Source organism: Colobus angolensis, unplaced genomic scaffold (genome assembly GCF_000951035.1).
Source record: "Colobus angolensis palliatus isolate OR3802 unplaced genomic scaffold, Cang.pa_1.0 Scaffold124, whole genome shotgun sequence".
Lineage (NCBI taxonomy): Eukaryota > Metazoa > Chordata > Mammalia > Primates > Cercopithecidae > Colobus > Colobus angolensis.
In genome coordinates this window covers 7336915-7348433 of record NW_012113586.1, presented here as the reverse complement: position 1 = coordinate 7348433, position 11519 = coordinate 7336915, and the positions used below count along the sequence as shown (strand labels likewise).

The following is an 11519-nucleotide window of genomic DNA, read 5'->3' as shown; positions in this document are numbered from 1 at the left end:
CAATAGATATTTACTGAGTACCTGTAATGCACCAAGCCCTTCCCACCTCAGGGCCTTCTCCCATGCTGTTTTTCCGCTTGCACATTCATCCTTTTACTCTTCATCTGGGTAACTCTTACATATTCTTTGAGTCTCTGCTGAAACGTTATTTCCTGCAAGAGGTCCCCACCCCTTTTCTCTCCCACAGCATCCCGTATGACTTCGTTTATTTGATGTCTGTCTCCTTCTCTCCACGTGGGAAGGGGCCAGGTCTGTTTTATCCATGATTGTGTTCCCATCCCTAGCTCAGAACCTCGCATGCAGGAGGCACTGGTTACATACGTGGTAACGGAGGGAGGCAACAGGGTTCGCCCATTAGACCATGACAAGGAATAAAGAATTATATGTTCCAGGGGTGAACTCAGGTTTTGCGGAGCCTGAAGCTTAGACAATTTGAGGGTTCTCTTTTAAGAAAAATACAAAATTACAAAAACAAAATTAGGCAGGAAAGTGGACCTTTATGTAGATTGGGGAAAGAAATAATAAATTGTAAAGCCTTTAAAGTGGAAAATACTTCAAATATCACAAAATACAGAAAAATAATGTTTTTGTTAACTGCCTAGCACACTGCAATAAGTCTCCACATTTTTTGGCTGAATAATACTCTTTTATTGCCTCTGCATATGCAACGATTCTGTAATATTTTCTATATAGAGAATGGAATGAGAATTAAGTCCTCTGGCATAATAATAATATTTATGATTGATGTGATGCATAAACACATGTGACCACAGCCAGACATACTTGTTGTTTGCAGGACTGCTACAGTTTGTATCCTACAAACACAGGAATTCTGATAAATTATATTCGGCATTTTAAAAAGGGGAAAAAAAGGAAAGCATGTAATTGTATCACCGCAGAACTCAATATATATATGCCTAAGGTATATGACTACGTATCAGTGAAAACTGGATTCTGCACTTACAATCTTACCTGTCTGATGATTGGAAGAATTTCCTACAGACTAGCTTTTGGCTCTATACAGTTCAAATCTTGTTTCTCCTCTATTACCCACATGCTTCCAGGGCCAGGCTGCATAGGATACTCGCAAATCTCATATAGTCTTTGGCCCTGCATTTGAGTGTCATAATGCCAGGTAAGTCGGCACCATGGGCAGTAAGCGTGTTTCTGGGAGCCATTTCTGCACTGAGATGACTAGCAAAAAACAACTCTACACAAAAGTGATTGCAAACCACCTAGATATGTCCCATAAAACAACTGTATCCCCAGCTTAACTTCCCCCTAGCCAGATCCCAAAAATGTCCATGGCCACTTCAGTTCTGGGCAACATGAGGGGGAGTGTGACAGAGGGGAAGTCTGAGTGGAAAGAGATAGCAGTCTTAACTGAGTGTGGTTCAAATGGCTGACTTTGGCAAGTTTCACAAAACATGTGATCGCCACAAACACATTACTAGGGTCCCCTTCAGAGCTTGTCCTAATGGGTGGCCCTAAAGCTTAAGTTTTATTAACTTCATGGTAAATTTGCCGCTGCCTGTATCGTATTATGTGTGACCCCTGGCACCACATCTGGCACATAGTAGTTGCTTAATGAATATATGCTGAGTAAGGAGAAGTGTTGCTTGGCCTCATTACCCAGGAGATAGTCTCTTCCCCCACTAGATCTCATCCCTTTATTGAAAGCTGGTGCTCAGAATAGTTGATAAGACTTACTGGAGGCACTGGGAGGAGAAAGAAAGGGACCGCTTGGTGGGATAGGCTTTCCCATCTCCTCATCACCGGGCAAATAAACTGACGCCAACACATCAGCTGCCCTCATTAGCAGGGAAGCGGCCCTGGCTGCCCTCTTGGGGTCATTCTAATTGGCTCTAATCAGGGAAAGCCAGGTCTGGGCTTTATAAAGTGACAGCAGCTCCACTGTTAGAAGAGAAGGCAGAAAGGTCACACTGGAAACACCATTTCCAAGCACAGAGTAATTACAACTCATTCTGGCTTTCACAGCTATGCGGAGGAATCTTTATTTGTCTAGCCCTGCTGATAGTGGCCTTCCGGCTTCCTGCTTCCATTTTCTTCCTTGTTGTGAGGCAGCTGAATTTTGGGATCCCACACACTTTTTTCTTCACGGCCTTGGGTCCAGCAAGAAGAAAAACTCTGGATTCCTAAGGGGCTGACACTAGGGGTCTCTGGTGCTGAAGAATTAGAGTCTAAAATTCCAGGGTAAGGAGAGTAGGCTATGTTCTAGACAAGCGAGACTCTTCGGAGGACCGTGGTTTAAATGTGCTGGTGACTGAGAAGCAAATACATTTCATACTCTAGCAGCCACTTGGCATGTCCACATTGTATGCTGTACTCTCGGCAAAACCTTCCCGGACCCCCGGGCAGTGAGCCACTCCTCTGGGCTCCCACAACATTGCGCCCATGTCTCTATTACACGATTCACGGCATTGTCTTTCACTTATTAGCTTAGCCATCTGTCTTCCAAGATGGACTGCCAGCTCCTCAAGGGCACTAACCAAGCCTCATTCATATTTATATTTTTGGTTTATTCCCTCGCACAGAGCCTAGCACTTGGGACATATTGACTGACTCCTCAAAGGAAGGGAATGGAAGACACTGGTAATAAGATGAACCAGGAGCTTCCAGATAGCTGAATACATGGAGGGTGGTGCACCCTGAGAGGACACAGAAGCTCCATGCTCCTACCCCCAATCACATTCTGTGTCTCTTCATCTGTATCCTTTATAATAAACCAGTAAACATAAGGTCTATAAGAAAGTAATAGGGTTCAGTGATGTCATAAGGGCGAGGCCTTATCCCAAAGGACCGTTGTCCTCATGAGAAGAGGACAAGACACCAGGGAACCTTCTCTCCACACAAGCATAGCCAAGAGGCCATATGAAGACGCAGCCAGAAGGCAGCCAACCACCATGAGGGAAGACAGCCCTCATCAGAAACCAACCCCGGTGGCGTATTGATATTGGATATAGCCTCTAGAAATGTGAGAAAATAATTTTTTTTTTTTTTTTTTTTTTTTTTTTTAAAGACGAACTGGTGTGGGCATAGAGTTTTACAGTAGAAATAGCACGTCAAAGAGGTTAAGTTTGGTCTTGGGAGCAAACTGGTTCAAATTCCAGTTCCATCGCTATTTTAATGAGGATTAGGTTTGGCTATAAATGACAAACCCCAAAACAATAGCAGCTTAAGCAAGTTAGATGTTTACTTTTCTCTTTCATGTAAAATTTTGGAGGTGGCCAACTCAAGATTCCCAAGTTAGCTCCAGCGTGACCTCAGGGACCAAGGCTCCTGCTCCCATGCGGCTCTGCTGTTGATGGCCTTGATCACATCATGACACTGGCTGGCACCCTCTGGCTCAAGCTGTCATGTCTGCATTTCAGCAGCGGAGAGAAGGCTGAGAGTTCCAGGAAGCCGCGCATTCCGCTTTTGCTTATATCCTATTGCTCACGATTTAGTCACAAGGACACCTAGCTTCAACAGTCTGGAGAATGTAGTCATAACTCCAGAAGGCCACATGCTCAGCTAAAAATGAGGGTCTATTACTGTACAAGAAGGAGAAATTAGATTTTAGAGGAAAATAGCCTCTGTCATACTAGCTGTGTGACTTTGGGGAAATGAATGAATCTGATTCAGTTTCCTCATTCAAGAGTTAGAATAATGCAAGCAAACACCTTAGCAAAGTGCCTTGCATTGATGAAGGGTTGAGCTATTATTTTCCTTTGGTTGTGGCTAGGCTGGCAGGTGGCAGGATCCCTCACAGGGAGCGTGTACACGTAAGCCTGCCCAAATCTGAGTTTTTATTCGTGCCATTTACCAGCTCTGTGACTTGCGGTTACTTGACCTTTCTGAACCTTAGTTTTCACATTTATAGAATGGAGGCAGCAATAATCCTTTCTTTATAGGGTTCTTGTGAGGATTATTTGAGATATCATATGTAAAGCATTTCGTAGAGTACTAAGCAAGAAAGACTCTATAAGTGGTGGCTTCTTTTATTATTACTAGTCAAGACAAGCCCTGAGTGGCCTTGAGATTGACCATGAAGAGGATGCTAGAGAAGGTTCCATAAGATTCTGCCTGGCCACTAGACTCCAAAATTCAACTCATTCTAAGGGGCGGGACTGATGCTGTAACCAGGAGGCAATAAATTAACTTGGCCTCCAGTGACTGTATTAGTACGCTTGCATTTTGAATCCTCTCCAAACACAGCTGACCTTAAACGCAACGGGAACATCCTCTGCCTTCCTGCACATTTTCACTCCCTCAAACTGTCAGCAATTCTCATCTACAGGGTGCCTTTCCCAAAGGGCTCAGGCAAGAAGCACCAGGATGAGGAGTCTAAAGCCAGAAGGAATTTCTGGTCCCAGTAGGACCCGGAGGGCTGTGCCCAGGCTGTGTATAGGCTGCGACTGCCTGTCCCCTCAGGCAGAAGTTGCAGAGGAGCAGAAAATAAGCCTGGATCAGGTGACCCAGACTTCAGCTTGATGAAACAAGCAAAACACACTATTTCTCTTTAGCTCAGCTCCTGGGATTAGCGGTTAGGTCCCCAGAGTACACTGGGTGTTTATTCTCGGAGACCCGAAGCTCCAAGGAGCAGCAAGAGTCGGAGGCACAGGGCATCCCCAGGTAGCTCATTGTTCTACTTCTTGCAGAAGCCAAATTGGGATCCTCTGCCATATACCCTTCATGTTCACAGGCTGCTTCTCAATTTAGCACCAGCTGAGCAACTGCCAGGGGTCCCTGAGAGACAGGAAAGACTGGGTGGGAAATGGACGACTGCGGCCCTGCTGTCTCCCAGGCTTCCAGGCTCCCAGGGCACCCTTCTCACTCAGTCCTACTGACCACCATAGTGACTGCTCCATCAGTTACCATGGCCGCTCGGCAACCTACCTGTAAACGAAGCCACTGTTTGATCCCAGAAAACTCCCAGTTAAATCACAAATCTGCTGTTTTTCTGAAGTCTGCGAAGAGGATGTATCACCTGAAGCGAAAAATTGTAAACAACCTAAATGACTAAGGGAAAGGGATTGGTTGCACAAACGATGGTTCCATCATTTCAAGTAATATTAGGTAGCCATTAAAAAATATAAATCATTTTTCTGAGTATCCGGCAAGATGGCAGAGGTAGAGCAGAAGAAGAAGCAGACCTTCCACGAGTTCACCTACCGCGGCGTGGACCTCGAGCAGCTAACACAGCTGTACAGCGCGAGCCAGCGGCTGCAGCTGAAACCGGGCCTGCGGCGGCGGAAGCAGCGTTCGCTGCTAAAACGCCTGCGCAAGGCCGAGAAGGAGGGACCGCCCATGGAGAAGCCGGAAGTGGTGAAGACTCACCTGCGGGTCATGATCATCCTGCTCGAGATGGTGGGCAGCATGGTGCGCGTCTACAACGGACCTTCAACCAGGTGGAGATCAAGCCGGAGATGATCAGCCACTACCTGGGCGAGTTCTCCATTACCTACAAACCCGTGAAGCACAGCTGGCCCGGCTTCAGGGCCACCCACTCCTCTTGCTTCATCCCCCTCAAGTAGTGGCTCAGCTAATAAATGCACACGTCTCAAAAATAAATAAATAAATAAATAAAATATATATAATCATGAGGATATATATATATATAAATTCATGAGGATTATGTGGTGACTTGGAAATATGGTTATATTATGTTCAGTGAAAATACAAAATCTCATCTCTGCCATGAGTGCAGTGGTAAAAACTATATGTACATCTGGATAAAGAAAAACACACCAAAAAAGGGAAAAAATGGGGTGGGAGGATGGTAGCCACAATTTCCTCTCTCATGTATTCTGGTATCTATTCCTGCTGTTTGTGCACTGAGAAAATCATTTTAAAATTTTGCTCACTAACCTATCATGCACTTTCACCTTCCCCCAAAGAGGAAAAAGCCTCATTCACTGAAATTTCCTAGTGTAGCTCCTTTGCTTATTTTGATATCAACTTTTCAATCAATATTCTCAGGAAAAGATATGACTATTTTAAGTTGAAAGCAAACCACAGATGAACTCAGTTCCCTGGTCAATTCTCCTCCCAGTAGGTGGTGACAGTTAAAAGCAGCTCCTTAAGGGTCAAAAACAGCTCCTTAAGAGCCAAACCCTGCAGTGAGGTCTGTAAACAACCTAGATTCTTCAGGTGCTCTCAGTGTTTGAATTCCTGGCTCACCTGCGGCAGGCTCACCTGAAGTAGACATTAGAGGTGGGGCTGTTCTGCACCAGGAACAAAGCTACTCAGAAATTCTTGGCTCTTTGAATTTGGCTGAGTGAACAGGAAAAATAAGAAATCATCACTTTAAAATGACCCAGAATTTCAGGAGCCACTTTAATGCCATTCCTGCCACCAACTCATTGTGTAAGCCTAAGCACGTCACTCAGCCACTCTCCAGACTAAGGGAACAGATTGTAGCCTGCCTGTAAATGGCTGATGGACAGAAAAACATGAAAATGATGGTGCTAAGCACTTTGCAAATAGGAAACAGAGTCCATTTGAAAGAACCTGGGATCTGGAGTCAAAAAGTCTCCAAGCCAAGCCAAGATCTGCCATGCATGAACACTGGGATGTTAGGCTATTAGTTTCTGAGTCTGTTTCCTCAGTAAAATGGGGATAATACTCTATGCAACTGGATTGTTTTGACATTTAAGTGAGTTTATGAGAAAAAGCTTTGTAAATTGTAAAGCACATGTATTAGTTTTTAGGATTGCCATAATAAAATTCCACAGACTGTGTGGTTTAAACAACAGAAATTAATTTTTTTTTTTTCACAGTTCATGAGGCCAGAAGCCTGAGATTACGGTGTCAGTAGGGTTGGTTTCTTGTGAGGCCTCCTCTCTTTGGCTTACAGACAGCCACCTTCTCTCTGTGTCTTCCCATGATCTTTCTTGATGTGTATCCGTGTCCTAGTCTCCTCTTCCTGTAAGGACACCAGTCATATGGAATTAGGTTCCACCCAAATGACCTCATTTTAACTTCATTACCTCTTAGAAGACCCTATCTCCAAATACAGACAAATTTTATTTGTATTATTTTACTTGGCTTTATTATGCTTCACAGAAACTGCTTTTTTCACAAATTGAGGGTTTGTGGCAACCAGCATTGAGCAAGTCTATTGGCATCATTTTTCCAAATACATGTGCTCACTTCATGGCTTTGTGTCACATTTTGGTAATTCTCATAGCATTTCAGACTTGTTCATTATTATTTCTGTTATGATAATCTGTGATAAGTGATACTTGATGTTACTATTATAATTGTTTTGGGGTGCCATGGACTGTACCTATATAAAATGGCAAACTTATTGATGAATTTGTGTGTTCTGATTGCTCCACTGATTGGCTGTTCCCCAGTCTCTCCCTCTCCTTGGGCCTCCCTGTTCCCTGACACACAATATTATTGAAACTAGGCCAATTAGTAATCATAATATGACCTCTAAGTGTTCAAGTGAAAAGAAGAGTTGCATGTCTCTTTCCACCAAAAGCTAGAAGGAAGGCATGTCAAAAGCTGAGATAGGCCAAAAGCTAGGCCTCTTGTGCCAAACAGTTAACCAAGTTGTAAGTGCAAAGGAAAAGTTCTTGAAGGAAATTAAAAGTGCTACTCCAGTGAACACACAAATTATAAGAAAGCAAAACAGCCGCTGGGTGTGGTGGCTCACACCTATAATCCCAGCATTTTGGGAGGCTGAGGTGGATGGATCACGAGGTTAGGAGTTCAAGACCAGCCTGGCCAACATGGTGAAACTCCGTCTCTACTAAAAATACAAAAAAATTAGCTGGGCACAATGGCAGGTCAGGAGTTCGAGACCAGCCTGACCAACATGGAGAAACTCTATCTCTATTAAAAATACGAAATTAGCTGGGCATGGTGGCACATGCCTGTAATCCCAGCTACTTAGGAGTCTGAGGCAGGAGAATCACTTGAACCCGGGTAGAGGAGGTTGCAGTGAGCCAAGATCGCGCCACTGCACTCCAGCCTGGGCAACAGAGTGAGACACCATCTCAAAAAAAAAAAAAAAAAAGCCAAACAGCCTTATTGCCAATATGGAGAAAGTTTGAGGGGCCTGCATAGAGAATCAAACCAGCTACAACATTCCCTTAAGCCAAAGCCTAATGTACAGCAAGGTCCTAACTCTCTTCCATTCTGTGAAGGCTAAGAGAGCTGAGGAAGATGCAGAAGAAAAGTTTGAAGCTAGCAGAGGTTGTTTCATGAGATTTCAGGAAGGAAGCCATCTCTAAAACATAAAAGTTCAAGGTGAAGCAGCAAGTGCTGATGTAGAAGCTGCAGCAACTTATCCAGAAGATCTGGCTAAGATTATTGATGAAGGTGCCTGTGTTAAACAACAGATTTTCAATATAGATGGAACAGTCTTGTATTAGAAGATGCCATCTAGAACTTTCATAGCTGGAAAGGAGAAGTCAATGCCTGGCTTCAAAGTTTCAAAGGATGGGCTGATTCTCTTGTTAAGCCCTTAATGACTAAGCAGCTAGTGACTTTAAGTTAAAGCCAATGCTTATTTACCATTCCAGAAGTCCTAGGGCCTTTGAGAATTATGCTATTCTACTTGGCCTATGCTCTAGAAATTGGACAACAAAGCCTGGATGACAGCATATTTATTTATAGCATGGTTTACTGAATACAGTTGACCCATGAACAATCCAGAGGTTAGGGACACTGACCCCCACCACAGTCAAAATTTGTGGATAACTTTTGACTCCCCCAAACTTAAGTACTGATAGTTTACTGTTGACCAGAAGTCTTACCAATGATATAAATAGTCGATAATACATATTTTGTATGTTATATGTGTTATATACTGCATTCTTACAACAGAGCAAGCTAGAGAAAATAAAATGTTAGTAAGAACATAATAAGAAAGAGAAAATGTGTTTATTATTCATAAAGATGGAAGTGGATCATCATAAAGGTCTTCATCCTTGCTGTCTTCATGTTAAGTAGGCTGAGGAGGAGGAAGAGGAAAGGTTGATCTTGCTGTCTCAGAGGTGGCAAAGGTGGAAGAGGTGGCAGAGATGGAAAGTGAGGCAGAAGAGGCAGGCACGCTCAGTGTAACTTTTACTGAAAAAAATCCATGGATAAGTGAACCTGCATAGTTCAAATCTGTGTTGTTCAAGGGCCAGTTGTATATCAAGCCCACTGTTGCGACCTACTGCTCAGAAAAAAAAGATTTCTTTCCAAATATTACTGTTTATTGACAGTGTACTTTGACTTTCAAGATCTCTGATAGAGATGTACAAGGAGATTAATGTTTTTATGTCTGCTAACACAACATCCATTCTGCAGCCCATTGATCAAGGAGTAATTTTGACTTTCAAATCTTGTAATTTAAGAAATACATTTTGTAAGGCTATAGCTGCCCCAGATAGTGATTCCTCTGATGGATCTGGGCAAAGTAAAAATTGAAAATCTTCTGAAAAGCTTTCACCATTCTAGATGTCACTATGGATATTTGTGATTCATGGGAGGAGGTCAAAATATCAACATTAGCAGGAGTTTGGAAGAAGTTGATTCCAACCCTCATGGTTGACATTGAGGAGCTTAAGACTTCAGTGGAAGAAGTAATTGCAGATATGGTAGAAACAGCAAGAAAACTAGAATTAGAAGTGGAACCTGAAGATGTAACTTGAGAAAAGAAAAACTGCTCAGACCAGAAAGACTTACACCTACCCATGCCTGGGGGTAATTGTTGAAAGACATTTGTTTCTGAGCAGCTGCCTCACCCATGATCTTCTTGTTCCTGGAATTTGTGATACAAAGGACAATGTATAGCCAATGAATAGCTTATGTTATTTTAATGTAAATTCTTGGTAAACACCTTTGGAAGTTGCTCTTCTTTTTTCCTTTAAAAACCCACTTATACCTGCTGCTAATTAGAGCATATGTTCAGGGCAACTTGATTCTATCCTCCTGTGTTGCAGTCCTCAAACTTGACCCAAATAAACTTTCTACTTATACTAATTTTGCCTCATTTTTTTTCCTCCAGGTTGACATTTTGAATTGCTGCAATTTTATGATAAAACTTGAATGGATGAGGAGTTGCTTATCATGGATGAGCCAAGAAAGTGTTTTTTTGTTTTTTTTTTAGATGAAGTTCACTCCTGGTGAAGATGCTGTGACCATTGTCAAAATGACCACAAAGGTTTTAGAATATTACATAAACCTAAAGCAGTGACAGGGTTTGAGAGGATTGTGTCCAATTTTTTTTCCATCTGTGGGATATGATGAGGTTTCTCTTCAAATAATCTGATCAATCTTTTATTCTTTAATTCATAGTTACCCCCACCTTTTTTTTCTCCTTTTTTCCTTTTTGCCTTTGTTAGGTACACAGGCAAGCCACAGTACCAATCATTATCAGTACCAGCTCACATTCCTTTCCTTATTTGGAAAGAGGACTAACTTTCTAGCTCATTACAGACACCCTTTCCCTTCCTCTCTACTTTCTTTTACATGCCCTTCCTATCTAAAAAAAAATCAAATGTTTAGCCAACCGGGATTAGTTTAGATTGTACGACCCGACCCCGGCCAATGAGGAAAGTGTACAGGGGCAGGACTTGCATCAGGAATAAAGGCTCTCGTGCCCCTTTGTTCAGGTGTGCACTCATGGCGACTGGCCAAGGAGCCACCCCTCTGCACAGAAGTAAAATTGCTTTGCTAAGAATCCTTTGTTTGAGTGTTCGATTTCCTTAGGATTTTGAGCCTTATTCCTAACACATGCCCTCAAGAATTTATCCTTTGAATTACAAAAACAATCCAATAACACTCTTTACGTTATTTAAAAATGTACAGTGCTGCCGGGAACAGTGGCTCACGCCTATAATCCCAACACTTTGGGAGGCTGAGGCAGGTGGATCACCTGAGGTCAGGACTTTTAGACCAGCCTGACCAACATGGAGAAACCCCATCTCTACTAAAAACACAAAATGAGCTGGGCATGGTGGCGCATGCCTGTAATCCCAGCTACTTGGGAGGCTGAGGCAGGAGAATCACTTGAACCTGGGAGGCAGAGGTTGCAGTGAGCCAAGATCACACCATTACACTCCAGCCTGGGTAGCAAGATTGAAACTCTGTCTCAAAAAAAATAAATAAATAAAAATAAAAATAATGTACAATTAAGTTATTGTTGACTATTCTCATCCTGTGGTGCTATAAAATAGTAAGTCTTATTCATTCTGTTTTTTGTATTAAATACTTATCAACCATCCGCACCTCCCCTCGAGTTTCCTAACACCCTTCCCAGCTAGTAACCATGCTACTCTCTGTGTCCATGAGTTCAATTGTTTTGATTTTTAGACCCCACAGATAAGTGAGAAGATACAATGTTTGTCTTTCTGTGCCTGGCTGATTTCACTTAACATAATAATCTCCAGTTCTATCCATATTATTGCAAACGACTGGATCTCACTCTTTTCTTTTTTTCTTTTTTTTTGAGGCAGAGTCTCGCTCTGTCGCCCGGACTGGAGTGCAGTGGCCGGATCTCAGCTCACTGCAAGCTC

The 11519-nt window shown here is 42.8% G+C and overlaps 1 long non-coding RNA gene and 1 pseudogene across 1 annotated transcript in view; one reads left to right on the top strand and one right to left on the bottom strand.

The window, feature by feature from the left end:
- Positions 1–3097: 3097 nt before the first annotated feature.
- The window catches only part of LOC105505333, an 11359-nt gene continuing 2937 nt past the window's right edge, over positions 3098–11519 (bottom strand). The window contains exons 2-3 of the long non-coding RNA XR_001000725.1: positions 9694–9763; positions 3098–4990 (exon numbers count right to left, since the gene is read on the bottom strand). This is a non-coding gene — a long non-coding RNA (uncharacterized LOC105505333). The remainder of the gene's footprint in view (positions 4991–9693; positions 9764–11519) is intronic.
- LOC105505332 lies at positions 5125–5611 on the top strand (annotated as a pseudogene).